Source organism: Mercurialis annua, linkage group LG6, assembly GCF_937616625.2.
Source record: "Mercurialis annua linkage group LG6, ddMerAnnu1.2, whole genome shotgun sequence".
NCBI lineage: Eukaryota > Viridiplantae > Streptophyta > Magnoliopsida > Malpighiales > Euphorbiaceae > Mercurialis > Mercurialis annua.
Genome location: NC_065575.1, coordinates 42,978,169 through 43,003,881, shown reverse-complemented (window position 1 = coordinate 43,003,881; position 25,713 = coordinate 42,978,169). Strand labels below are relative to the sequence as shown.

Sequence of the window (25,713 nt, the reverse complement as noted above, 5' to 3'; positions counted from 1 at the left end):
TTGTAGAAAATAAAGCCAATTAGCTTATGCCACGTGTTGATGTCGTTTCTATACAGTTTTGACTACGAAGCTCTGCTAGTTGCTATCCTGCGCCGTGGGAAACAAGAACATCAAATAAGTGGGGTCACTTCTGACCTGCCGTGGGACCATCGAGCGTTGACTTAGTAGTCATTTATATATTCTTTATTTCATTATACTGAGTAATTTTCAATTATAGTCCCTGAATTTTTATTTATTACTAAATATTAATTATTTTCTATTTTGCAAATGATAACCATAAATTTGCAAATTAAAAAAAAACAATTATTTTCTATTTTGCTATTTCTCTGTAATTTTTTTTCTTAGACGCCAACCATTCAAATGAGCAAATAAAATCCACAAGTATGAAAATAATACTTCATCCATTTCAAAATGTTAAAATGAACCAAAGAAAATTTAACAAACATATAGTCATTTTGATTAAAAATATATATAGTCATTTCGGTTAAAATTCATTATTTAATCTATTTTTCAGATAGATCTTTAAATAATTGTTTGAAATATTTAAATAGCATATTGATAATTAAATTTTTTATTGGTGCATTTGACAATAAGCTAATGAATCCTTTTTTTTGCACTTATATTAAAAATGATAATTATTTTATATTGAAATATCCATCAATTAATTTATTTGAAAATAATTATATATCTACTAGAGACAAATAAATATAACTTTTTAAATAATTTGCCAAAAATAAAAGATGCCTTATAATGTAAAACGCCAGCAATAACAAAATGACTGATTTATTTCGAAATAGAAATCATATATGTGAAGAATGCATGCGCAACATCTAGCAAAAATAACTGTAAATATTAGTATTATATATGGCAATTATATATGCTTAAATTACCGAATTCAAGAGAAACATGAAAAAAGCTGATGTTTTATTAATATATACTTATTTTATATTCGTAGTTTGTCGTATCGGTTGTACCGTAAGCGTTTAACCAATATTAAAAAAAGAAACATATGTATATTGAACAATTCGATTTTTTATATCATTTAAAATTATAGATTAAATTGAATTAACTTTGGTGGAAGTTATGCAACTTCGGAAATAATGGTCGAAAAACTCCTCCAACCCATTTTCAATTTTAGTTCCATCAGTGTGTAAGTGAACAGTGCACGATTCAATTAAGGCATTTTTTAATATTGTTTAAAAATTATTATGAAAACAACATAAACACTTATCATAATAAAAAATTAATTTTTTAACTAGTAAAGGATACTGAACTCAGTTTTAGTTTTATCTTATTTATTTAATTTATTAAGAAATTAAATTTTGAATACACTGATGTGACCTTACTCACTATAAGGTCGTTTTGTTACTGATTTATCTAGCATTGGAATTGAACCAAAGTCCCATGAAAAGTCAATGATCTGATTAATTAAAATATAATAAGGTTTTGATTGTTCATGATTGTATTTTAAAAATAATACTAATAACTATATAATAATAGAGTTTTGGAGAGGTTTAATTTAATGTTATAATCATGGATTGTGCCCTTCTCTGGTTAGGAGAAACATGCACGCCAAAACAACTTATAATAATTATATTATAATCTTTATAACATTGAGCAAGGAATATGTATGCATTGAGAACCAGACTTTAGTATATATTTTTTCATCATAAATTATAATTTAGTGAGATGATTTTAGTGGCTTGAGATAAGCAAAGTTCTGTGTTAGATGTAAAGTTTAGAGTTTATTTAAGTTTTTATGAAAAAAATGAATTTCATGGCTGAATTTTATAGTTTATGGAGTATGATCATTATATAATTGGCATAACATATATTTTATTGTTCAATGCACTTGTTTTATTTTTAGCATCGTTCCCTCCATTTTTATTTATTAATACTGGACTCTTATATTTTTCTATTTTATAGACATTAGCTTAATTTGTCCAAAAAAATATTACCATGTCAATTCAGATTAAAATAGCCAATTTAAGAATTAAATATCAAAAAAGTGGACGGATTAAATTTATAGATAAGGTCATGTTTAATTGAAGTAATATAATAACATGGAGTAATTGTTCCATAAAATCATGAAATAATAATTTTATGAAGTTGCTATTTTATAAATTAAAGTAAAAAATAACTAATGTTATATGGAATAGTTATTCTATTTTAAAACTATTCTATAAATCAAACATAGTCTATAAGTTCGATTTCTATCATTGGATAAAAGAAACTCCTTTTAAAGGGAAACTTATATTTTTTGTCAAAAAGGGAAACTTATTGAATTGCATGATTTGATTTACAATGTGGTAAATTAATAAAAGGAGGATTGTCTTTATTGTACAGCCTATCAAAGGTTATTATCTCTAAAAATTTATTCATATATTATTTTGGCTAAATATGTTTATCTATCACTAATTTAATATTTTTGAGATATATAATATTATTAAAATTCTCTTATATATACTATCATTTTTTTAATGTATGTCAAATATATTTATAATCAGTTTGGAATTGATGTGATATACTATACTGTTATATACTTCACGTAAAATTAATTTTATACAGATAGACTTAATATATATATATAATTAATTTTAATATTTAACAAACATGTTAAAATTATGGGTTGATAAATACACTTTCCCTGCTATTTTACTGCAATCTTTTTGTAAAAACTAAGGTGATAAGTTTACATGAACTTGTGTCTACATACATATGCAAAATTTAAATTAAATATGATATGATAGATCAATCTTTAGACAAAAGTTTAAAATGCAGTTGTAGCTTTTGTATAATTATAAAAGGGAAATTTTTATGTCTTCACTTATACGACACTAGGAAGTGAGTCAAGTTGAAGCTACATGATACTAATTAACGTTACCATTTTATATAAAATAAATAAAAGAAGAATAAAACGTACGTGGCCAAAGAATCAAAGCATATAATCATCGGAAACAAAAGCCCTAAAAAGCATTTTAATAGCAGAATTATATTTGCTTAATTAGCATGTGATGATATATGATTATTTTGTCTGTTTTTTCAAATTAATTAGATAAATTCGATTGAGATCATTTGTTCTAGCATCAATTGAATTAGGGAAATTCTATTCAGCCCGAAATAGATGGACACAAAATAGCCCGAATGTCCTTAATACAATTAACAATATACTAAAGGTTATCTCTGCAAAAAAGACAATAAATGGATTCTCTTTGACATTTAATAGGTTATTAAATAGCATAGAATTATGGGTTAGCATAGGATTATGGAATTAACCAATTGAGAGTTACACGTAACTGTTTAATAAAATTCAAGTTGCTGCCATAATTATTGAAAATAAATTATCCAAAATTTTATATTTTAGAAAATAAATTCGGACCCAATTGTATATTATTCTATTATAATTAAATATATTCATACATAATTCAAAATTTCTGACTTTTCTTTTTAATATTTTTTTAAAAAAAAATCTAATATCGCTTTATGTGTTTTACATGTACCTCGTAGTATAACTTGTTAAAAAATTATAATTATAATTATATTTATTTTTTATTTGTAAAATTATATTTATTTACAATTAATAATAATTTCTATAATTGTAAATTGTATATATCATATAATTATTAAAATAGTAGTAGTTACTTAAGAATAGTTTATCTTATGTAAAAAATAAAAAATAATTAAATTAGTAAATTATCAGACATAGTATATTTTAATTAAAATTTTATATAATTAAATAATAATTAAATTTAAAATTTAAAATAGTCTATATTAGTTAATATTCTATACAATTATAAGTAGTGTAATTTAATTAGAACTCTAATTATAATAATATCTCATTAGTTATCTAGTTAATAATTATTTTTAATTATATTTAAATAAAATAAAAGAATATTAATATAAACGTTCTTTTATATAGAAGCAGTCAAAGTGGCTGGATCGGCCATAGTTTGCCGGAAAAACCAGCCACATTAGGAGAATCAAGTTGGAGACGACCAACGAAAGTTCAACTGGTTGGAGAGGAACGAAAAGCCCATAAAGCCAATTCGGCCTCTTTTTCTCTCACAACTGATTGATTGAAGGATTAACTCGGACTACTTGGAGGGATCAAAGAGATAAAAAAAATAGAATTATAATGCGAGTTCATATAATATTCATCTTGACAAGAAATTATCAACAATGTTCGTCTCACTTCGTTCGAGTTCTATTCCATCGATTAGAGGGTTGAGTGGCTCCTTCCTACGCTGACTAATTGCAACTGAGTATTGTGCGTTCTCCTTCCCTTTATCACATAAACATAGAATATAATTTTTATAGAGGTTTCAATATCATATTCATTTAAGTTATATATTTGAGATCGCTGACCCTTTAATCACGCAACATTAGAGGGCATAATTATAAAGTCTAGTATTTTTCACTCAAGTATGTAACTGAAATGGATGTCCTTAAAACAAGCTAATGTTTTTTGTACATGCAATTACATTTTGTCGAAATAGATCATTTGTTTAAAAAAATATGATCATCTTCATTTTTCTTTCGGTTATCAGACCTAACCCTCTTAATTTTTTTTGTAAAGAATCAATATAATTAGTTTTGGGACTTCATTAAGTAAAATATTTAAAACGAACATCTTTACACATGAAAAATTAATTTTTTTACTACATTAATTTTTTTATGTCTTTTTTTTTTGAAAGATTATGTCTTTATTAAAAGGAGCCTCTTTTTTTAGAGTTCGAGTTTGGCGTAATTCAGATTTAATTCAATTTTATTTGAATAGGCCATATTTTTATTTTATTAAAAAGTTTGGACTAATTTGAATTCGACTCGATTTGTTTTATCAATTTGAATCGACTATAATTTCATTTTATTAAATATGTTACAATATTTTTTATTTTATTAAATATTATATTTTAATATATGTATCCTTTAAAATTATATACTTTGAAAAGATCTATTGTTGTTTTAAAATGTTTCACAATTTTTTTTCACAATTATTTATAATTTATAATTTATAAACCAATAAAATAAAATTACATTTTGTATAAAATAAAATAAAATTAATGTAAGTTATTTTTTCTTTTCAAATTTTAGTACTATTAGTTAAATCTATGTGCTAATTTTTTTTAGTTTCTGTTGGTCTCTATGATATGGATTTTTTTAATAAATAATGTAGGGACTAGTTACTAACATAATATAAATATAAGGGTATGTTAGAATAAAAAAATACAACGTCTAAATGAGTTGTCCATTTGCTAACATTCATGGTCATGTTGTCTTATTTTTTGTGTTATGGTTGGAGTAATAATTAAAACACTTAAAAACCCGTGTATATTTAATTACCAATAAAGAATGGAGAGGTTATATGCGCAAATAGGAAATTAAGCATAAATCAGCAAAAGGACTCACTTGCAAATTCGGGCCATTTTGTGTCCAAAATTTTCGGGCCATTTAGCACTGTTACCTAATTAATATTATTTTCATTTTCAACTTCAAAAAGTAGGAACCAATCCATGTAATGTTTTTTGGACAAGAAAGCAATAGTTAGAACTTTATTCCATAAAGCTAAGCTTAATTTTTCTGCCATAGGAAATGCAATGTTATGAAATCACAATGTTTTTAATTTTTTTTGATACAAAGAGAAGAGGTATTAGCTTAAATTAATTTATTATATAAACACTCCGATAATAAAAGATTCCATGCGAATCATGCATGGAATTAGTAAGTTGTTCCATGAACCATACTAGTAATCAGTTTAGACCGCAAATTAAAAATTAGCCTGGTGCAAATTTTTAAAAAATAAATAAATTATCATAATTACATTCAATGTGGGAATAAATTCTTTAAATGCCCTTTAAATTTAGTATTATTACTGGAAAAAAGGGAAATAACTCTGTCCTGCTTATTTTATACCCAAAAAAAAGTAGTAGTGATGTCCATTTGTCTGTATAAAATGAAGAAAAACTTTGTTGGCAGATTTTACACATAAAAGAGTAGAAATTCACACGCTTCAATGGCACATTAATCAAACAACTTTAGCTTTATAAAGGCAAAAAATAAAGTAAATAGAGGTTACATTGGGATCTGAGCGGTACGGCCATTATTGCACATATGCTGTGTTACTCATAATTTTTTTTTTTTTAAAAAGATAGAATCTATAGATGAAGAATAAGCTACAATTGAAATGTCATACATCAAAATTATGATCTTTCAATTTTAATTTAAAATACTAATAAATCATCCAAAATACAAGTAAAAAACAAATCGAAATTAGAAAAATCTGAACATCGATTCCACATGAAAGGACCGAACGAAAACTTAAGAGCGAAGTTCCGTTGGAGCGAATCTTCGATTTATCTTTTCGATTTAACCGGCATTCCGCTTGAACCGTTGAATCTTAATATTTCCGATCCTCATCTTCAATGAAATTCTAAGAAGTTAGAACAACACACATCCAAAAATTTCAGATCTACAAAAAAAAATTGATTTTAAAACTTAAACTAGGGGTGGGCAAAAAAACCGGACAAACCGATTAACCGAACCGAAACCGGAAATCCGAACCGGAAAATGTGGTTAACCGGTCCAACGGTTTAGGTTTAGGTTTTGATTTTTAGTTTTCATGGTTAATGGTTTAGGTTTAGGTTTTGGATTTCTAAAAACCGTGGTTAATCGGTTAACCGGTTTATATATATATTCATATATTTTTAATAATTAATAAGATATATTTTATGATCTGTAAAATAATATGGATTTTATAATATACACAATAAAATCTAATTATAAAAATATATTGACATATATTTTATTTAGGAATATTTATATATTTTAGAAGAATTTATATATGAAAATATTTTAAAAGAAATTTTTTTTCCTTATTAAAATATTTACTTAACAGAAATAGGAATATTTAAGTATATAAATAGTAGAAAGTGGACGTGAACAACACCACAAACAATTCAAAAAATACAAACCTAGCTTTAATATTACTCATAAATTATTTATAAATAATAATAGTTTTAAATATTTGAATTGACTTAACTATTCATAAGATAGTTTAGATTTATATTTTTAATATAATTTGAATTTTTACAGTTTTTTTTGCTTGCTAAAAAATCAAATAGAATTAAAATTTTATCTTTTTTGTCTTTAATTTTTCTAATGGTTATATGGTTAAAAACCGTAAAACCGAAAAACCGAACCGTTTTTTATGGTTAACCGATTTACCGGTTAACCGTTTAAAATTTTAGGTTTAGGTTTTTAATTTTAAAAACCGTATTACAATGGACCGGTTTAAAGGATATTTTCCGGTCCTGAATATTTTCAGTCCAGTTTTTTGTTCGGTTCTGGAGATATCCGGGATCCGTGCTCACCTCTAGAATCTATATAAACTACCTTAAATGTAAACTCTAAAGGTACTTTTTTATTTACCATTTTCTACATTGTCTCTTTCTCTTTTTTTTCTTTCTCTAACTGAAATGTTGAAGTGAACCGGTGAGTTCCACCGACGTCCTATCTAATCTCTTTTCTATTTGTTTTTAGGTTACCTGGTATCTCGGAACCTTCAAGTGCTTTAGTGCTTTATTATTTATTAATTTTAGAAAAAAAAAGATATTGCTAAAATAGTTTAAACATACGGTTGAAAATAAATAATAATAATAATATTTATAAGTGACTAATTATAATATTTTTTAGCATTTTATATTAAGAGATAAATAAGCTTTTTATATTAAATACATTTTTTTTTAGTTTTTAGTGTTAAACTTATATTTAAAAGTAATATATCTTCTGTTCTATTTTATTTGTCATTTTTTTATTTTTTGATGTTCTAAAAAATGGTATACTTATATAAATAAAAATGAAAAATATAAAAAAAAAATACATAAACTCCATTTAATATTATTTTTAACATATTTAAAATCAAAAAATTAGTAAATAAAATAGGACGAAAGAATTGGTGCTCCAAATTAACAAACACTAAAGCTTATAAATGAAGACCAAGTAAGGGATAAGTTAACGCCTTATTTCAACTTGGCCAAATGTCTTAAAATGGTCAAATTTTTTATAAAAATTTCACAAAAGTTCCAACCTTTCAATTTTGTCGATTTTGGCCAAAAACAAATTATTTGGTTTCAATTGTGGCCAACTCTCAATTTGATTTCAAATTGCCTATGTGGAGCCTATGTGACGCCTATATGGCATGCCAAATATTGAAAGGTCAGGATTTTTGTGAAACTAAATAATCCATTTTTGGCTAAAATCGACAAAATTGAAAGATCATGACTTTTGTGAAACCAAATAATCAATTTTTGGCCAAAATTAACAAAATTAAAAAGTCAGATTTTTTGTGGAATTTTTGTAAAAGATTTGACTTTTTTACAACATTTGGCCTTTCAGCTTCAATCAAACAAAAAGGGAATAGGAAGTCAATTTTAGTCCTTAGTTGTTAAGAAAGTAAGCAAATTCACTGAAAATGAAAGTAAAACAAGTATTTCATTAAAAATTAGAATTAAATGGAAATTTACATTTTTGTCCTCATGATGTTAAATTTGTCCTATAGTAAATTTTAATTAACCAAAAAAATCCAGCAAAACTAACCCCTGTTTTTCTGTTTCGTTTCAATTTAAGTGGGGTCCATCAGTGAACTCACTACTCGAGAAGGGCATCTTATAAATATTAGCCGTTGTAGAAAATAAAGCCAATTAGCTTATGCCACGTGTTTTCTGTACACTTTTGACTACGAAGCTCTGCTAGTTGCTATCCTGCGCCGTGGGAAACAAGAAGAACATCAAATGAGTGGGGTCACTTCTGACCTGCCGTGGGACCATCGAGCGTTGACTTAGTAGTCATTTATATCTTCTTTATTTCATTATACTGAGTAATTTTCAATTATAGTCCCTGAATTTTTATTTATCACTAAAAAATTCATTTTTAAATGTATAACCATAAATTTGCAAATTAAAAAAAAAACAATTATTTTCTGTTTTGCTATTTCTCTGTAATTTTTTTTTCTTAGACGCCAACCATACAAATGAGCAAATAAAATCCACAAGCATGAAAATAATACTTCATCCATTTCAAAACGTTAAAGCCATTTGAACTAAAGAAAATTTAACAAACATATAGTCATTTTGGTTAAAAATAAAATATAGTCATTTTGGTTAAGTTTCATTATCTAATCTATTTTTCAGATAGATCTTTACATAATTGTTTAAAATATTTAAATAGCATATTGATAATTAAATTTTTTATTGGTGCATTTGCCAATAAGCTAATGAATCCTTTTTTTTTTGCACTTATATTAAAAATGATAATTATTTTATATTGAAATATCCATCAATTAATTCATTTGAAAATAATTATATATCTACTAGAGACAAATAAATATAACTTTTTAAATAATTTGCCAAAAATAAAAGATGCCTTTTAATGTAAAAGGCCAGCAATAATAAAATGACGGATTTATTTCGAAATAGAAAGCATACATGTGAAGAATGCATGCGCGACATCTAGCAAAAATAACTGTAAATATTAGTATTATATATGGCAATTATATATGCTTAAATTACCGAATTCAAGAGAAACATGAAAAAAGCTGATGTGTTATTAATATATACTTATTTTATATTCGTAGTTTGTCGTATCGGTTGTACCGTAAGCGTTTAACCAATATTAAAAAAAGAAACATATGTATATTGAACAATTCGATTTTTTATATCATTTAAAATTATAGATTAAATTGAATTAACTTTGGTGGAAGTTATGCAACTTCGGAAATAATGGTCGAAAAACTCCTCCAACCCATTTTCAATTTTAGTTCCATCAGTGTGTAAGTGAACAGTGCACGATTCAATTAAGGCATTTTTTAATATTGTTTAAAAATTATTATGAAAACAACATAAACACTTATCATAATAAAAAATTAATTTTTTAACTAGTAAAGGATACTGAACTCAGTTTTAGTTTTATCTTATTTATTTAATTTATTAAGAAATTAAATTTTGAATACACTGATGTGACCTTACTCACTATAAGGTCGTTTTGTTACTGATTTATCTAGCATTGGAATTGAACCAAAGTCCCATGAAAAGTCAATGATCTGATTAATTAAAATATAATAAGGTTTTGATTGTTCATGATTGTATTTTAAAAATAATACTAATAACTATATAATAATAGAGTTTTGGAGAGGTTTAATTTAATGTTATAATCATGGATTGTGCCCTTCTCTGGTTAGGAGAAACATGCACGCCAAAACAACTTATAATAATTATATTATAATCTTTATAACATTGAGCAAGGAATATGTATGCATTGAGAACCAGACTTTAGTATATATTTTTTCATCATAAATTATAATTTAGTGAGATGATTTTAGTGGCTTGAGATAAGCAAAGTTCTGTGTTAGATGTAAAGTTTAGAGTTTATTTAAGTTTTTATGAAAAAAATGAATTTCATGGCTGAATTTTATAGTTTATGGAGTATGATCATTATATAATTGGCATAACATATATTTTATTGTTCAATGCACTTGTTTTATTTTTAGCATCGTTCCCTCCATTTTTATTTATTAATACTGGACTCTTATATTTTTCTATTTTATAGACATTAGCTTAATTTGTCCAAAAAAATATTACCATGTCAATTCAGATTAAAATAGCCAATTTAAGAATTAAATATCAAAAAAGTGGACGGATTAAATTTATAGATAAGGTCATGTTTAATTGAAGTAATATAATAACATGGAGTAATTATTCCATAAAATCATGAAATAATAATTTTATGAAGTTGCTATTTTATAAATTAAAGTAAAAAATAACTAATGTTATATAGTTATTCTATTTTAAAACTATTCTATAAATCAAACATAGTCTATAAGTTCGATTTCTATCATTGGATAAAAGAAACTCCTTTTAAAGGGAAACTTATATTTTTTGTCAAAAAGGGAAACTTATTGAATTGCATGATTTGATTTACAATGTGGTAAATTAATAAAAGGAGGATTGTCTTTATTGTGCAGCCTATCAAAGGTTATTATCTCTAAAAATTTATTCATATATTATTTTGGCTAAATATGTTTATCTATCACTAATTTAATATTTTTGAGATATATAATATTATTAAAATTCTCTTATATATACTATCATTTTTTTAATGTATGTCAAATATATTTATAATCAGTTTGGAATTGATGTGATATACTATACTGTTATATACTTCACGTAAAATTAATTTTATACAGATAGACTTAATATATATATATAATTAATTTTAATATTTAACAAACATGTTAAAATTATGGGTTGATAAATACACTTTCCCTGCTATTTTACTGCAATCTTTTTGTAAAAACTAAGGTGATAAGTTTACATGAACTTGTGTCTACATACATATGCAAAATTTAAATTAAATATGATATGATAGATCAATCTTTAGACAAAAGTTTAAAATGCAGTTGTAGCTTTTGTATAATTATAAAAGGGAAATTTTTATGTCTTCACTTATACGACACTAGGAAGTGAGTCAAGTTGAAGCTACATGATACTAATTAACGTTACCATTTTATATAAAATAAATAAAAGAAGAATAAAACGTACGTGGCCAAAGAATCAAAGCATATAATCATCGGAAACAAAAGCCCTAAAAAGCATTTTAATAGCAGAATTATATTTGCTTAATTAGCATGTGATGATATATGATTATTTTGTCTGTTTTTTCAAATTAATTAGATAAATTCGATTGAGATCATTTGTTCTAGCATCAATTGAATTATACCTAATTAATATTATTTTCATTTTCAACTTCAAAAAGTAGGAACCAATCCATGTAATGTTTTTTGGACAAGAAAGCAATAGTTAGAACTTTATTCCATAAAGCTAAGCTTAATTTTTCTGCCATAGGAAATGCAATGTTATGAAATCACAATGTTTTTAATTTTTTTTATACAAAGAGAAGAGGTATTAGCTTAAATTAATTTATTATATAAACACTCCGATAATAAAAGATTCCATGCGAATCATGCATGGAATTAGTAAGTTGTTACCATGAACCATACTAGTAATCAGTTTAGACCGCAAATTAAAAATTAGCCTGGTGCAAATTTTTAAAAAATAAATAAATTATCATAATTACATTCAATGTGGGAATAAATTCTTTAAATGCCCTTTAAATTTAGTATTATTACTGAAAAAAAGGGAAATAACTCTGTCCTGCTTATTTTATACCCACAAAAAAGTAGTAGTGATGTCCATTTGTCTGTATAAAATGAAGAAAAACTTTGTTGGCAGATTTTACACATAAAAGAGTAGAAATTCACACGCTTCAATGGCACATTAATCAAACAACTTTAGCTTTATAAAGGCAAAAAATAAAGTAAATAGAGGTTACATTGGGATCTGAGAGGTACGGCCATTATTGCACATATGCTGTGTTACTCATAATTTTTTTTTTTTTAAAGATAGAATCTATAGATGAAGAATAAGCCACAATTGAAATGTCATATATCTATAGATGAAGAATAAGCTGCATTAGAAAAATCTGAACATCCATTCCACATGAAAGGACCGAACGAGAATTTAAGAGCGAAGTTTCGTTAGAGCGGGTCTTCGATTTATCTTTCCGATTTAACCGGCATTCCACTTGAACCGTTGAATCTTAATATTTCCGATCCTCATCTTCAATAAAATTCTAAGAAGTTAGAACAACACCCATCCAAAAATCTCAAATCTACAAAAAAATTGACTTTAAAGCTTGAACAATCATTAGAGATTCTTGAGACATCTAAAAAAACACACCACAAAAATATAAAAAAACATAAATTTCAAGCAAAAAATACACTAAAATCCATACCGAAAAATCTATCAAACGGATAAATTTATTGAATAGAGGCTAAATTTATAGAATACTAAATTTTTATGGATGGAGAGGGGTGATTTCCGATTGAGATCGGAAAATCACCTCCTCCCACCCTTTAAGAGATGAAGTAGAGAGGAAGTTGTCTAGGAGAAAGGAGAGAAAATTTCAAAGAGAGAGAGAGAACTAGTTCTAGATTGAAACTATATCCATTCTTATATTCATTTTGAACTCCGGCCACAAAATTTGTTAGTTAAATTCTCGGCGGACCTTGCTCTTCTTCTGTCTAAAAATCTTTATTGGAAATCAGAGAACAAATCAACTATATTGAATTGGATTGCGAAAATTACAAATCAAAATTTAAAGCTAAAATATGGAACTCTATTTATACACAATTGATGAGCTTTACATGAGCTGTAACCAGCTGTTGATGAGTTGGAATTAGCTGTTGATGAGCTGGAATTTATAACAGCATTATTGGAGCAGTAAACTTGTTGACGAGATGAGCTGGAGGTAGCAGCAGAAATGCATATATCGTGTTAATCTTCTTTTCAATTTGATCTCTTAAAAAGTGAGAGAAAGCGGTTTTCGATTTTAATCAAAAAATCATTTTTTTTCCATCCAATTTATGTAATACCCCGTAGAATTATTAGTGTTTATTTTCGTGTGTGTCCGATTTTAATTGATTAGGACCTCGAAAATAGTGTATAAATTCACGTGATGAATTTATAAGGGTAAAAATGTGATTTGCTATGTGTTTGCCTTAAATGTGATTTTTGGCAATTTTACGTGTTAAAAGTGAATTTTGTGATTTTTCACTAAAAACCGTAAAAATAATTATTTTAAATATTTTTAAAAGCCCAAAAATATTTTAAAAACAGCCCATACGATATGATTTAATGTTTTTGAATATTTGGTAAAGTTGAATTTATTTTGCCCCTAGAGTTCGAATTATTTACAAGAATGCCATAATGGCAAACTTGCAAATAATTGAACAACCTAATAATATCTAGATATTTTCTTAAGACAACTTGGTGCCCAAGTCTTCAATTGTCTTCTCCATTTGAGTGTGGGTGCCGAACCATTCAAGCTCAAAACACAAAAATTTATCCTTTGATTTTCTCTCAAAATTTTCTTAACGGAAATTGACGAGGAGCTTACGTAGATCATTAATCTATATTTGCATGTTCGTTTGAGGTATAATTTCAAGCTCAAATCTTAGTTTTTATTTGCTGATGTTGGTTGAGGTCTAGAAACATGCTTAGGATGGTGTAAATTTGATGTTTGATGGTTAATTAACTAGTTTTGGTTGTTATTTATGTGGGTTTCGGTTTTAAAATAATTTTTCCGTGAAAATTAAATTATTTATTTAAATTTCTGGGCTGATCTATATGTTGAGATTTATATATGCTTTAAAGTGTGATTTTTGTGGATTAAAAATGTTAATTTATTCGGGTGTTAATTTAATTAGTTGAGTTTCGATTTTTAATTGTTTTAAAGCTTAAAAATAGCTTAAAAAGAGTAAATAAATTGATTTTTAATTTCTGGAAATAATTGGTTCATGTATGAGTTATATTTGTGGTTGATGTTAATTAAATGGTTGATGGTTAATTTTTAGCGGTTTAATAATCGGGTTTAATTTTTAATAACTCTATTCGGCCAAAATAGTTCTAAAAAGGGTAAAACTGTCATTTTACATTCTGGGCAGAAAATATTTATGAAAAATTTATGAAATGTGTTTGATAATTATTTGTGGAGTTTAAATGATTTTTGTGTGGTGTTTTGACGGATTAATAATCGGTTTTGATTATTAATTGATTATTTCGGTTTTAATGGTTAAAATAATGGAAAATATTATTTTAAAAATATTGGGCTGCTGTTTTTACAAGATAAAAATTAAAATTGTATTTGAAAAAGATTTTGGTGAATTTCGGTGTTAAAATGGCTTAAAATGGATTTTTAAGCGTTTTTAGCGTTTTTGAGTTTTCCGGCCAAAACCACCGGAATACGGTGACCGGAGTTTGAGTAGAGGGGATAGAGCATGTTGGCTCAGTCCTAAACTCAGTTGGCAGCAGTTAGTGCCGAAATGTTTTTGGCAGAAAATAAGGGGGGGCCGAGCCCCGGGTCAAAAATATTTTACGGAAAAATATTTTTGGATATTTGTGAATTGTGATATGTTTGTTGATATTTTCTAAAGGTGTATTTTAGAAATTATGTGAATTGAATGTGTGATAGAATTATATGGAATTATAATTCTATGTTTATTTATGGAAATAAATAAACTACGTGGTGTATCGTATAGAAATACGATGACGCGGATATAGATAGTCGGAATCAAATTTGGTTTGTGATTATGTGGTTATATGGTTGAGTCGGTCTAGAGTTTATCCTAGAATTTAGAGTTATTACATTTATTAATGTTTAATCTCTAAATTAGATCCAGCGAGTTTTGTCGCGGAAACCGGCGAGCAAAGGTTTTGATATTCGACGGGTGGTATTTTTATATTTGGAATAAGCGAGTACTGTGAGTGTGTTTACAACTTATACTGCTAAATATTAGTATTAAAAATATTGCGAACTGCTTTACATGATTTGCAAATGCTTTATTTTATTTTGAATTTAAATCGCATGAACTATTCATAGTGTTGAAACCGATTTAGATTCATTGAAACGTGCTTACTATTGGGCGGCAATAGTGCTGTGTGATCACCAGTATTGCATTTAGAATTTATTTGCATGTGAATATGGGTATGTGGAAAACTAGACGACGGTCTAGTAGTCAGGCGACGGCCTAGACATATGGCAGATCTTCAGAGGCAACGGAATATAGACGACCAAAGGTAGTCAGCAAACTACCGAGATCTGAGAGGTTGAAACCTTTTATTTAAAAAAAGTGAAATTGGCGACGGTATTTATGTACTGCCGAAATCCGTTGTATTGTAAGAAGAGTCTGGGACTTTCAAATACGTAAAAGTAAACTAATCGGAATTTGACTGGCTAATAGTACAAAAAGAGAAAATAAATACGGCCAAAGAAAAATAAAAGGTTCACCCGGATGGAATGGAAAAATGTGGATTATTTATGTTTCCTGTGTTGAAAGCATATAGGAACATGAATCATGGTTTAGGGTTTCATATGAATCGGTAATCTGGAATGCATTGCTTTCATATTAATGTTTATTAGTACATGTTGTACGCATTCACCAGTTTTTATAACTGACCCCGTTGAATTTAATATTTTTACAGGCGAGTAGTTTGAGGTGCGGATTTCCAATTTCTTGTTCCGGAAATCCCTGGATTGAATAAGTGAGAATGACTTTCCTTTATGTGTCTAGAGTTGCAGTAGCTAGAATAATGAACGGTGATACCTTAGTGGTCGTTGGACTTATTTATGCTTTATTTTATTATAACGCTAAACTCTGATAATATGTAATATGTGAATGCTGTGCGAAAGTCCGAGCGACTGCACGAGTATAAAATGCGGCGAGCGCATCTGCATAATGAAATGCAGTTAAACCCATAATGAAATGGTCTGCATAATGAAATGCGGTTAAGTCCATAGAGAAATGGCCCGCATAGTGAAATGCAGTAATTACCATAGTAAGATGGTACGCATTTTGAGATGCATGATAAACCATAGAGAAATGGTTTTGAAACTAAAATGCAATAATTAAAGAGAAAAATTATGTGCATGTTTTAAATGGTAATTGATTATAGAACGTTTTAAACTGCGATTTTAAAATGTTCGAAAATGATTTGAATTCCGCGAAAAATTTTAAGTGATTTTTAATGTATTTTAAGGCTTGCTACGGGTTTCGGAGCAACCACTCCCATTCCCTAGCGCCGGTCTCGATGCCGAGAATCGGGTCGTGACAAAGGTGGTATCAGAGCAATGGTCGAAAAACGGGCCATTGTCGAGTTTGATATCAAAGTGATGGTTTATAATCTTAAACCATTACTAATATGTGAAAGGTGGTATCATTGTAATATACCGTATGGAATGTGAACCTAGGAAATTAATAAATAGAGTCTACTGCAACATATAAGTTTCTGTCATGTCATTTGTTAAGTCATCATTTGTTTTTAAATATTTCCAGCTGTGCTCTAGGATCGAGTCTGTATGCTTGTTAGGAGTAAGTAGAGCCTGATAGTATACGATTAGAACGCATAGATAGATTTTAATAGACGACGTGCTTTGATCAGAATGGCTGATCAGCATGAGGAAAACATTCAAGAGGAGAATGTTCATGATGAGGAGTCTGTTCATAACGATGTGATACCTGATGTTGGATAGAGATAGGGTGAATTCAAGGTTTATTAAGGGGCTAGGACCCGAATATATTGGATTGCTATCTGATGTTAGGAAGGATTTGGTGCAAATCATCGATAGTGCACGTCAGATGGAAAGTACTTTGATCCAATTTGGAAAGATCAATGTTACTGGTGAGCTCGTAAGAGAAGGAACTGCTAGTTCGAATACGAACAGGTTCACTGGACCATATCGTAAAGGATTTAAGAAAGGAAAGAAAGATAGGAGGTTCAGTATGTCTGGATCAAGTTCTAGTGGACGAAGTTCAGGAGGAACAGTACCACTATGTAATACTTGTGGGAAGAAGCATTTTGGGGTATGCTTTATGACGAGAGGTTGTTACACGTGTGGGCAGCAAGGTCATTTCTCAAGAGAATGTCCTATGTCTGGACCACAAGGTTCAAGTGCTAGTGTTGTTCAACCAGTGTTTCAACAACCTAGACCTGTTGTTAGCAAATTTACTAACTTGTAGTAATCCGGAAATACGGAATCGATCCCACGAAGACAAGAGGTTTAAAGTGAGCGAACATGTAATGGGAAATTCAATTCGGAAAGCAACGATCAATTGGAATTTTAGAAATGACTACGGAATTTAAAACTAGTGAAATCAACACTTTAAGCAATTAAAAACTAAATCACTTAATTAATAAACGGGGTAAAACAATAGGAAAAGGCGTTTAGAGGTTGTTAAATCATGCCACTAACGAATCCTAGAAAATTGGGTATAGTAGTGTTATCGGTTCGGGTCAAGTTTTCCTAGATTGCCTAATCCGCTCTCTCGAGTCCGCAATTAGGTCTAATTGAGATTAGATTATCAAGTTGAAGTCTAAATCGCTCTCGCGTAATTAGAATTCAACAAATGACAATCAAATCCAATCGCGAAGCTAACTTCTAACCACCTAATCCCTAAACCGCCCTAGCGTGATTAGATTTTAGGTTTGTGATCAACTAAGTCCGTCTAATTAATTGACTCTCGCCTAATTAACTAGTCTCTAAACATAGATTAATAGATCAAGTTAATCTAAGCATTAAGCCCCAATAATCACAACAAACTCCCAACACAAATCAACCCTAATCAACTATTCAACTAATCATGGCAATCATCAACAACCCCCAAACAAGGAGTTTAGCTAGCCATTATCAAAGCTAAAGCAATAATTAAACAAGAATTAAACATACTATTAAGATGTAGAAAGATTACCTTTAATAAGTAGAAGAAAAACATTCAATAATAACTATAATAATGAAGCTTGAATAATAATAATCTTGCATTAATCACCAAAGTTAAGAACAAGAATCTGGAATTAAAACTAAGAACAATTGTATCTAAAAATCTGAGAATAGTAATAGGAAATGGGGGCTACAAATCTAAATCTAGTGCATAACCCTAAAAAGGGAAAATAAGGTACCCTTATATAGTACAGCCCAAAATAGGGAACAAAATACAACCCATCTAGAATGTTTGGCCCAATTAGGAAATGTTCTGAGAAAAGCTGACATCCTTCCTTTCCTCTTGTCTCGAATCGAGACACTCAACTTATGAGTGTGTCTCGATTCGAGACACACTAAGCAGATAATTCTGCTTCTCAAATTTTTGTGTCTCGATTCGAGACACCCATTTAAGTGGGATGTCTCGATTCGAGACACCTCTCCAAAAGGGGGAGTCGACTTCTTTCGCTTCCGGCTTTAACTTCTTTTGCGCTCGACTTCCGCTTCCGCTCATTTTCCACTATTTCGGCCTCAAAACTCTTCGTAATGCTCTTGATTCCCTGAAACATAAACACCCTCTATAAGCTAATCAATTCCATATAAAAGCGGGGTGAAAACACATAAAAGCATACGAAAAGACATCCTAAAGATAGGAGTATTTCACTCCTATCAAACCTCCTCACACTAAAACCTTGCTTGTCCCCAAGCAAGAAATGAATCTTACTATCAACCACAACAATTAGCAACCTTGGAGATTGTAAACACATGACTACACACGAACTCCCAACCAATGAAGGCACAAGACAAATTTCTAGTGTTATCAATTGTAAGCGATGCAACCAACGATGAATGCAAGTATAATGACATAGTCCAATGACATTGAGAATACTATTGGTAAGGCATTTGTGTTAAGCAAATTCGGAGTTACAATCATCTACGGGACATGCACACATTGGCCAAAATGAAATGGTAAATCATGGCATTATTCTCAAAGGAACCAAGCAAAGCACAATGAAACTCACAAGATATCACTCCAGCACACAAGTGTTTAGGGTAAACAATTAAACTCACATCGTGCTTATTCACCATAAGCTTGCCTTTAGTCCCGAACTCCACTATTTGGTTCGGTAATCAACAACTATCATATGGACTTGTGAGGGTTGTAACTTGGCTATGGGTTAGGGGTAGGTAGATTTGGATACTTGGCTAAAACTTGATTTGAACGACTCTTTTCTAATATACTTCCGACCTAGCTTGGATTTTCAACACTTGTGAACTTTTCAATTTTTATTGCCTTTGTTTATTCTTTCTTTCTTTTCTTTTCTTCATTTTTCTCTTTTTCTTTTGTTTTCTTTTTCTTCTTGATATTGTTGTTATTCTTTCTTTCTTTGATTTTCTTTTTCTCAAGGCAAATTTCTCTTCTTTTACCACTTCACATTTTCATTATAATCATCAAGCTAGAGCCACATTTTTCTCATCATTAGGTCATTCAAATCAAATTGGGTGTTTTAAGAGGTAAGTTGTTGAAGGGAGTTGTGTAATTTGTGTTTTGACAAAGAAGGGCTTAGGCTCAAAATGGTGATTCTAAAGGTAGAGGGTAGGCTTTTAAGTGATTTTGTTCAAAAATTTGGGGTATTCCTAATGCCATACTCATCTAGTCATTGACACTCAACCTCTATAGTTTTGAGCGGACACCAAGCAAGTTCTAGGAATTTTAGCATGCAATTGACACTCACAACAACAATTAGGCTCAAAAATCACTCAATAAAAGGGTGTCATGCAAAAAGCTCAATTCCTATGAAAACATGCCAATCATACTCAAATTTTCAACAATGGCACAACTTATCACATTACAAGCACACATCATGCATCCGTATTAAGCACTTCAGACTTATCAAAACACAACACCAATTAATCATGTAATTAACTCGAATTTCATTAAACCATGTCATACAACTTGCATCTTATTAAACACATTCACATTTGATTGATTTAAACTAGAAAAATGCACTCACTAACTTCATTGATCGGGAATCAAACTTTCATTTCACAAATACACCAAGGTCACTAATCATGCTTCAACATACACAAGCCAATGATTTAGTGCGAGGTGACTCAAAATAAACAACCTAAAACAAACAAACTAGACTCCTACACGCAAACATTAAAAACAAAACAATAAAACCGAGACTCTAACGCATTCATATTTTCAACAACCCCTCCTCACACTATTTCTATGCTATGTCCCCATGGCAATGAAATAAAACGGAAAATTGCATGAGTTAGAGTTGAAGAAAGCAAATCTTCGAGTTCAATCGAACTCGGGTGGCTCCGGCGAAGGTGTAGGAGACGGGAAACGCGGACCGCCTTGAGCGTTGTAAAACTCTTGCATCTTTTGTTCATGCCTCCTCATGCGATGTTGCATCCTTTCTTGCCTATACTCCATCTTCTTCCACATCCTTCTTTGCTCCTCCATAAAAGCACGTTGGTCCGCTTGGAAATCGTATGGGGGCGGTTGCTCCCATTGGACTCCCTCCGGAACACTAGCAAATTGTTCCCCACCTTCGGCACTAGTGCCGGCCATATGGTTATCTTTTCTTCTAGGTTGCTCCTTTGGCCGCCTCGGTATGGGTTCTTCTCTTGGCTCACTCCAACCCGCTCTAGGGTAAGGTTGGCCGGGATGGGTGTCTTCCCAATGTACTTGTACGTATTTTCCAACAACCCGTTGTTTCCTTGCATAGCCCCCATGCGAGAGATGATCCACATCGATCATCTTTGGAGGTAACAACTTGTATTTGCTTTCATCAAACTCGGGGTCTTTTCTTGCTAAGTGCATCACAAACCAACCATGACCGAGTTTCTTATTTTTCTCCGGAGCTTCTAACAAAATCTTCATGAATCGATAGCCCACATTAACTTGCACATCCGGGTTGGTTTCATCCTTGAGTACCCGGAGAATTAGCAAATCCGATCGTGTTACCTTGTTGTACTCATGTCGCCCGACATAAGAGTGAGCGTACCATTTGAGCAAGACTATGGCAGCGATATCCCTCACCTCATTGAGCTTCGCATTGTGGCTATCAAAAACCGCCTTACCCGATGCCCCATTCCAAACCAAATTGTCATCAAATTCTTCCGGTATAAACTTCAATCCCATATCCCACAACGAAAAATCTTCAATCAAGTTGGCCAATGTGTATTCCCGCTCTTTCCCTTCTAGCCGGAAAGTGAGAGTTGTCTCGCTTGTTGGTGATGGTTTGAGTGTGGTGAAGAACTCATAAGTAAGTTCCTCACAATACTCATGTGGAGAAGCCTCCATTTTTGTAAAATCCAACCAATCGAAATAGGGCTTCACAATCCCATGGATTTTCAACTTCGTCATGCTCTCCCAACAAATCTTGTATGGAACGGAAATACCTTTCTTCTTAAGGCTCTTGAACCTATTCCCTTCCGCCTCGGTACGGATATCAAAAGGCGTATCAAAACGGTGTCGAAGAGCCCCCGGAGTGTTAACTCCGAAAACGTTGGACCCGGAAGCACTTTTCTTACGGTTGGAACGGAAGGTTCCTAGCGTTGGTTCAACCTCCGGTGGTGGTGGGTTCGAAGTTTGCGCGACGGTCTTCTTTGATCGTGTAATTCGTGACATGGCTAGAGTGGCGTAAAGGGTGTTCGGAAATGTGTTTGGAATTGAATTTGGGTAGATTGAATGGTGGCTAAGGCTTCTTGAAGGTTTGGCTTGATGAAAGAGAAAGAAGCTTTTGGATATGGAGGTTTTCTAATTTAGGTATGGAATTATGGAGAAGATGAAGTGATGGAGTCCTTTTTATGGCTAAATTCATAGCTATGGATTGAAGGGCCAAGATGTGTTGTAAGTTGGTGATCCATGTCAAAAATTTGAATCTTGAAGGGTTAGGATCGTGCCACATCATCAATCCATGTGAAGCAAATAAGAGCCAATGAGAAAATTTCAAAGTCCCCCCTTTAAGTCAAGTGTCTCGAATCGAGACACCCTTGTTAAATAGGTGTCTCGATTCGAGACACCAAGAAAAGAGAAGCAGAATAATCTGCTTCTTTTGTCTCGAATCGAGACAACTTCCTAAGAAGCTTGTCTCGATTCGAGACAAGGGAAAACAGATTATTCTGTTTTTCCTTTCTTAGGGAACCTTGATTTTTTTGAAGAATCGCTCCACCGAACTCCTACACATCCAAAAACCGAACATACCACGCATTATCTCGAACATAACAACATATGAAATACGCCAAATCATAAACAACAACAAAAAAAATGAAAAACTTAAGGCAATTGCAAAATGAAAACAACTAAAAGCATTAAAATTCAAATCTCTTGGGATTGCCTCCCAAGTGCGCTTGTTTAAGGTCGAAAGCTCGACCGTCAATCCGTGGCACTTAAGTTGAAGGGGGAGCAAGATAGATCTTGTCATCTATTTGACCCGTCAAAGGTCCCAAGTAGGGCTTGCAACGGTTTCCGTTGACCTTGAATGTCTCTCCCTTTTGATTTTCTAATTCTATTGCTCCATGAACCGCCACGTGCCGGATCTTATACGGACCACTCCACCGAGATTTTAATTTTCCCGGAAACAACCGCAACCTTGAATTATAGAGCAACACAAAAGCTCCAACTTCAAATGACTTGGGTGAGATGTGAGCATCATGCCATTTCTTCGTTCTTTCTTTATAAAGTTTGGCATTCTCATAAGCATCAAGTCGGAATTCATCTAGCTCATTAAGTTGCAACAACCGCTTCTCACCGGCCGCCTTGAAGTCATAGTTCAACTTTTTAATTGCCCAATAGGCTTTGTGTTCTAATTCAACCGGCAAGTGACACCCCTTACCATACACAATTCGATAAGGCGACATACCGAGAGGTGTCTTAAATGCCGTGCGGTAGGCCCATAAGGCATCATCCAACTTGAGGGACCAATCCTTTCTTGTCCCATTTACTGTCTTCTCTAAAATTCTCTTCAATTCACGATTCGAAACTTCCACTTGGCCACTCGTTTGGGGGTGATAGGGGGTAGCAACTCGGTGGTACACATTGTACTTTTTCATCAAAACCTCAAATTGCCGGTTGCAAAAATGCGACCCCCCATCACTAATGATAACCCTTGGAGTCCCAAATCGGTTAATTAGACGCTTGAGAAACTTCACCACTACCTTGGCATCGTTTGTAGGTAAAGCCTCCGCTTCTACCCATTTCGATACGTAATCCACACAAACCAAGATAAAAAGATTTCCATGAGACATCGGAAATGGCCCCATGAAATCTATGCCCCACACATCAAAGATCTCCACCTCTTGGATTGAGGTCAATGGCATCTCATCTCGTTTGGAAATGTTCCCTACTCGTTGACAACGATCGCAATGCCCCACAAACTCCTTGGCATCGCGAAATAGGGTAGGCCAAAAGAACCCACTTTCTAGCACTCTAGCCGCGGTCCTTGACGCCCCATAATGCCCGGCGTAATCCGCCTCATGACAATGGCTCAAAATTGGCATCACTTCCTTCAAAGATACACACCTCCGGATCATCCCATCACCACATATCTTGAAAAGATACGGCTCGTCCCACAAAAAACGTTTCACATCACTCAGAAATTTCTTCTTTTGATGGTGCGATAGATCCGGTGGCATGACATTGGAAGACAAGTAATTAGCTATATCCGCATACCAAGGTGTCTCCACTTCCGAGATTACCATCAACATTTCATCCGGGAACCGTTCATTAATATCAACACCAATTGGAATAGGTTCCGGAGTTTCTAACCGTGATAGGTGATCCGCCACAACGTTCTCCGTTCCCTTTTTGTCTCGGATTTCTACATCAAACTCTTGCATTAAAAGAATCCATCGAATAAGCCTTGGTTTTGCGTCTTGCTTAGCAAAAAGATATCTCAAGGCGGCATGATCGGTATAAATGATGGCCTTTGATCCGAGCAAATATTGCCGAAACTTGTCTAACGCAAATACCACCGCCAACATCTCTTTTTCGGTTGTGGTATAATTGAGTTGAGCTCCCGCCATGGTCCGGCTCGCGTAGTAAATCACGTGGACTTTCTTATCCTTCCTTTGACCCAAAACACACCCTAAGGCTTGGTCACTCGCATCACACATGAGCTCAAAGGGCAAGTTCCAATCCGGAGACGATATAATTGGCGCGGTCACAAGTGCCTCCTTAAGTTTCTCAAAAGCACCTTGACATTCCTCTGTGAATTCAAACGGCGCATCTTTAACTAGCAATCTCGTCAAGGGCCGTGCAATAGATGAAAAGTCCTTAATGAATCGCCGGTAGAAGCCCGCATGGCCTAAAAATGCCCGAACTCCTTTGACCGTAGTCGGAGCTACTAATTTTTCAATAACCTCTGTTTTTGCCCTATCCACTTCGATTCCCGCTTCCGATATCCTATGCCCGAGTACAATGCCTTCATCCACCATAAAGTGGCACTTTTCCCAATTAAGCACCAAGTTTGTCTCAACACATCTTGCTAAAACCCGCCTTAAGTTCGCCAAACAACCATCGAATGAGTCGCCAAACACGGAGAAATCGTCCATGAACACCTCCATAATATCCTCAATCATGTCGTTAAAGATTGAGGTCATACATCTTTGAAATGTGGCGGGTGCGTTGCATAGTCCGAAGGGCATTCGCCGATATGCAAAGGTACCGTAGGGGCATGTGAAGGTCGTCTTCTCTTGATCTTCCGGGAGGATTAATATTTGATTGTACCCGGAGTACCCATCAAGGAAACAGTAGAATTTGTGTCCCGCTACCCTCTCTAACATTTGATCGATAAATGGTAGCGGGAAGTGATCCTTTCGGGTTACCTCATTGAGCTTCCGATAATCGATGCATACTCGCCAACCGGTTACCGTCCTTGTGGATATTTGTTCTCCTTTTTCATTCTCCACCATTGTCATACCGCCCTTCTTAGGGACACATTGGATTGGGCTTACCCACTCACTATCCGAAATAGGGTAGATTATTCCGGCGTCGAGGAGCTTAACAATTTCTTTGTGCACTACCTCCTTCATATTCGGATTCAATCTTCGTTGCCTTTGAGCCGACTTCTTTGACTCATCTTCGAGATTGATCTTATGCATCACAATTTGAGGACTTATTCCACGAATGTCGGAGATTTGCCACCCTATTGCTAATACATGTTCCTTCACCACTTGTACCACCCTCCTCTCTTGTTCCTTAGAAAGCTTGTTCGAGATGATTATTGGCAAGGTCTCATTCTCCCCAATAAAGGTATACCGGAGATGAGATGGAAGTGGCTTCAACTCAACTTGTGGTGGCACCTCGGAAGATGGTGGAGTCACACCACTACT

General features: G+C 31.9%; 1 long non-coding RNA gene across 2 annotated transcripts; it reads left to right on the top strand.

Annotated features, from left to right (window-relative positions):
* The first annotated feature begins 13,862 nt into the window (after window positions 1-13,862).
* Window positions 13,863-16,861, top strand: LOC126654051 (uncharacterized). Of its 2 annotated transcripts, XR_008790918.1 has the most exons (3): window positions 13,880-14,043; window positions 15,284-15,370; window positions 16,092-16,861. It is a non-coding gene; the product is annotated as an uncharacterized LOC126654051 (long non-coding RNA). The 2 variants fall into 2 exon arrangements; XR_007632400.2 differs by lacking the exon at window positions 16,092-16,861 and having other exon boundaries at window positions 13,863-14,043; window positions 15,284-15,432.
* Window positions 16,862-25,713: the final 8,852 nt, after the last annotated feature.